The sequence below is a fragment of the Aplysia californica genome, unplaced genomic scaffold (assembly GCF_000002075.1).
Source record: "Aplysia californica isolate F4 #8 unplaced genomic scaffold, AplCal3.0 scaffold00226, whole genome shotgun sequence".
Classification (NCBI taxonomy): domain Eukaryota; kingdom Metazoa; phylum Mollusca; class Gastropoda; order Aplysiida; family Aplysiidae; genus Aplysia; species Aplysia californica.
Genome location: NW_004797496.1, coordinates 511379 through 516059, shown reverse-complemented (window position 1 = coordinate 516059; position 4681 = coordinate 511379).

The following is a 4681-nucleotide window of genomic DNA, read 5'->3' as shown; positions in this document are numbered from 1 at the left end:
GTGGGGGTGGGGGTGGGAGAGAAAAGTAATTATCTACCTTCTTCTGCACACGCTGGTGTGTACATGGTTGGAACTTCTGCAAACAAAGTGTGTGGGAAATTATGAGTTTCTTGCGATTTGTGTGAGTTTAAGTTTGAGTAAAGAGTTGCGGTCGTTTTGTGCTTGAAAAAACAAACAGACGGGCATATGGAAGGAAACAAAGAGAGGGTGAAGAAGTAAGACCTGCCAACGGCACCCGCCAGTGACAGCTTGTCTGTCAATCTGTGTTTGTCTGTCTATCTGTCAGTAGGTAAATCGGTCTGTCTGTATGTCAGCCTGACTTCCTGTCTGTCTGTATTTCTGTCTGTCTCTTTCTCTGTATCACTTTCTTTTTCCCTTGTCTCCCTCTCCCCCACTCCCCCCCCCCAAAAAAAAATGTTTAAATTAATCTCTCAGACTCCCTTCCTCCCCTCCTTCTGTTTCTCTGTCTCTGTTTCTCTGTGTCTCTCTGTGTGTGTCTCTCTCTGTCTCTCTCTGTGTCTCTCTCTGTCTCTCTTTCTCTGTCTATCTCTCTCTCTTTCTCTCTCTCCGCTACCCCCCCCCCCGTCACTCTCTCTCTCATTCTCTCTCTGTCTCTCTCTCTCTGTCACTCTTTCTCTCTCGCTCTCTGTGTGTCTCTCTCTGTCTCTCTTTCTCTTTCTCTCCATGCCCCCTTCCCCAGACAAACGAAAAAAGCAATACCACTCTAAGTGTCAGGAAAGTAGAAAAGATCCAGATGAGATGTGAAAACCCAGAAAACTTTTGCCTAAATCGACATTTGTCACCGGAAATGGAAGAAACGAATCGGGTTTGTACGACAGTTTATGGCGCCCAAAACTCGTCTGAGATAAATGTGTATGACAGCCACTCTTAGTTACTCTCCCTCCAAATAATTGAGTCTTTTTTTAAAGTTATGTATTTTAAGTACAGAGTATTCCATCAACGTAATAAAGGGAATTTAGCGAACGGCAGATAGACAGGAATAACAGAGAGAACGGAGAGAAGTAAGATCTGTCAGTGAAACCCGCCAACCACCCACCACCGTAACTGACTCAAACCTTTACATAATTCATGTGTGGCATCATGGTGAAATCAGGCGCTCGTCAAATTAATGAAATCCAAGAAGTGGAAACTTTTCTGCCAATGGGCAATTTCTTCCAATTTTTAAAAGTTAGCTCAACACCTTTTATGCCAACTTCAGTACACATTTTTGTTTGGGACTTACAGAAAAAGGTTGATAAAAGGCACCCTTCCCCTCCCAATAAAAAAGAAAAAGAAGCAAATTTTCAGTTCCCAAAGACATCCAAGCTTTGGAAGTCAACAAACTTTGGAGGCCAATATTTGACTTCTGTTGAAGATATATGGGTAGATCTTTCATTAAAAGAGCAACGTAAATGAACAGGCTTTAAAGATATATTATCATAACTCCATTTGCTCAAAGAGTTAAAGTGGGAATGTTCCCACTAGCCTGATTCCACCTCGTCGTGACTATGATTATATTCTAAAACAACCAATCATCACACCAGAAACAAGCCTTTTATTGCAATATCGCAACCCCAAAATTACAAAGCTCTATCTGCTCAGTACCTGGTTTTAAGAAACTTGATGTTAAAATTTTGACTTCCACAAGTAAAGCTTTTTCGAATGCAATTCTTTGTACTTGATGACGACTCCGAATAATCACGTAGAACGTTGTAATTCGAAGGTAGCAATTTTGCAGTTTGTTTTCTCGTTAAAAAATGCAGCGGTAGAAGGTTTATTCCCATAGCGACAAAATTCAAAATATTTAGGAAGTGGGGTGGGGGGGGGGGGGGGGGGGTTCGACCCTGCCTGAATGGGTTAACCCAGGCTGAGAAGGGTAGGACCTCCCTCCCAGCAGACAGACGAGGACGCTCTGTAAAAAGCCTCCCTACACAAGAATTAAAATCATGTCTTCTACGTGCGACGGGAAGCACCCAACCTCAGCACCACAGTTGACAGTTTATCCATCAATAAAAACATTAATGAATAAAAATAAATACATGAATTACTTTTCTTGATCCCAGAAGGGCAATTTGGTTTATAATGGTAAAATATAAACATATAATTACAAATACATGCATTAATAAATTATACATACACATGTATATGCACACATAAATACATGTACTCGATACTACACCAATACAGAACTATTTCACAACCATGCCATTGCTGGTCGCTACTGTGAAGCGCCCTGGTTTTTTGAGAACTTATGGCAGGTCATACAAAACGCTGGAAATTCCCCCCAAAACCCAAATAAAAAAAAAAAGAAAAAAATAAAAAAACCTGCTTCATTAGAGAACCAAACTCAAGTCATTCACACCGTAGTCCAAGATGATAGCAACTGAGCTGTCATAGCCTTCTGCTTTATTGTGCTTACGGACCAGCGTGAGGTTTGATGCTTGTTTGAACACATTAACATATAGTGCGTTGAGGTAATGTATAATTTACTTTTCTCCACCATATTGTATCTATATAATTTAAAAAACAAACAAAAAAACAAACAAAAAAACAACAACAACAACAACAACAAACAAACAGAAAAACAACCCGAAAACCATATCAGCCAATCAGCCAATCAGCCAATCAGCCAATCAGCCAATCAGCCAATCAGCATTCATATTTCTAACCCCTGTTTTGTGGAACATGTTAGAAAATTAAGACTGTAAAAATTGGGATATTATGTTTCACCGCATTGCCCAAAGGGTCAGATTTAATAGACAGAAAGGTCAAGAATTAACGTGTTAGTTTTACTTATTATCAATTTTTAATTACGTGCTTTAAGAGAAGAACCTTACTTGCAATTCGTCAGTATTACCTTAGTTTAACGATTGCTTTGATAATCACCACCTGCTAGACATTATCATGGTCCTTTCCAAGGCAGGATATTAGTGTTAAGTTCCCCCTCCTCCTCCACTCCTCCTCTCCCCAAACCATTCCTCCTCCACCACCCACCCACACACACGCATATCTAGAAAACAGGCTTACATTCTATAAAATCGCTGCAAACAACTGAGTCCTTGGAAGCAAACAACAATTGTCTTGATATGCATCGCCTGTTAAACATTACCATGGTCTTTTCCTAGGCGGGGTATTAAGTCCACCCTCCACCCTCCACCTCCCTCTAAACGCCCTCCCACCTACACACACACGCACATCCACAAAGCGGGCTTACATTCTTTTAAAATCAGTGCAAAGAACGGAGCCCTTGAATGCAAACGGCAATCGAAGGGCGCAGTCTTCAATGAGCTAAAATAAGAAACACCGCGAGGGAACGTCCCAAGAACATGACATAAGGCCGGTTTCTCTTCCTGTTCGCTGTTTACTCGCACTCAAAGTCCGCCAAATGATGTGACCCATGAGAAAACACGGTCCCGGAAGACTTACTACCCTTTTTCTAGCTTTTTTCCCCTAGCCTTTTCTAGCTTTTTTCTAGCTCCTTTCTAGCTTTTTTTCTAGCTTGTTTTCTACCTTGCTTTCTAGCTTTTTACTAGCTTTTTTCTACACGGTTGGTTCTGGATAATGTTATGTATGTTTTGCCTAGAAAGAGTTGGTGTGATGAGCACCAAAAAAACCCAAAAAAAAACCAATTGAAAAAAGCTACAACTGTCAAAGACTTCCGAAGCATCGACCGCCCTGCCCAACACAGCGGTGCTCAGGAAACAGGGCCGAGTACTGCGGTGAAAATGAGACAACTGTGCTAAGATCCTTTGCTTACTTCCCCTGTCAGATTTCCGCGTGTGGGAAGGAAAGCGGAAGGAAGCGAGCACGCACTTAATATTAAGACATCACTGCTTAAAGACACCAGTGTTAGCATAGTTTTAGCTAACGGTTTTCTGTACTGGATAACAATTCGCTAACCACAATAACCAGGCACCGTATCTGTTTCGCCTCACACGTCATTCACTCGCGAATTACGAAATAGTCCAAAGAAATCTGGATCGAGGTCAGAGTGTGTCTGGATCTGAGATGTGAAACAATCAATGTCTAGGGCCATTATCTCGTCACGTTTGATAAGGAAAAACCGCCAGGGTCATGTAGTGTAATGAAACAAATGGACGGCAGATGACGACGGGTGGCGTGGGATGGTCACACGACGTTTAATTCGCAGGGGATGAACTGGGAAGAAGAAAGCTTCCACAAAACCCACATGTTGGTTGGCTAGAGGGGATTTCCGTGTTGACCATCAAACAGTGAAAGTTCCCACGTAAAAGATAACGAATTTTCGTTTTGTTTTGTCTTTTCGTGTGGTCTTTTTGTTTTTTGTTCCTGCCCACATCTTTCAAATGACACCTTCTGTGTTCAGTAGACAAAGCTCAAAACAGAATGTCGTACAAATATCAATTGTAGGCCTACTTATAATGTCAATCAGAGAAATAAGCGAGAAATTAGTGAGAAATTAGCGAGAAATTAGCGGAATTTTCGATGGGAAAAAAGTAGAGAGAAGAATGAGTCTGTCTGTCAGTGGTTGTTTTCTATTGTTGGTGAGGCTGTTTACATCGACATCGTCTTCAAGACCTGTTGGTATTGGTCGACGTGAGAATGGAGGTGGTGGTGGAGTGTGGAGGAAGTTTTAGAGTGGGGGTGGGGGTAGAGTGTGGAGGAAGTGTTAGAGTGGGGGTGGGGGTAGAGTGGGGAGGAA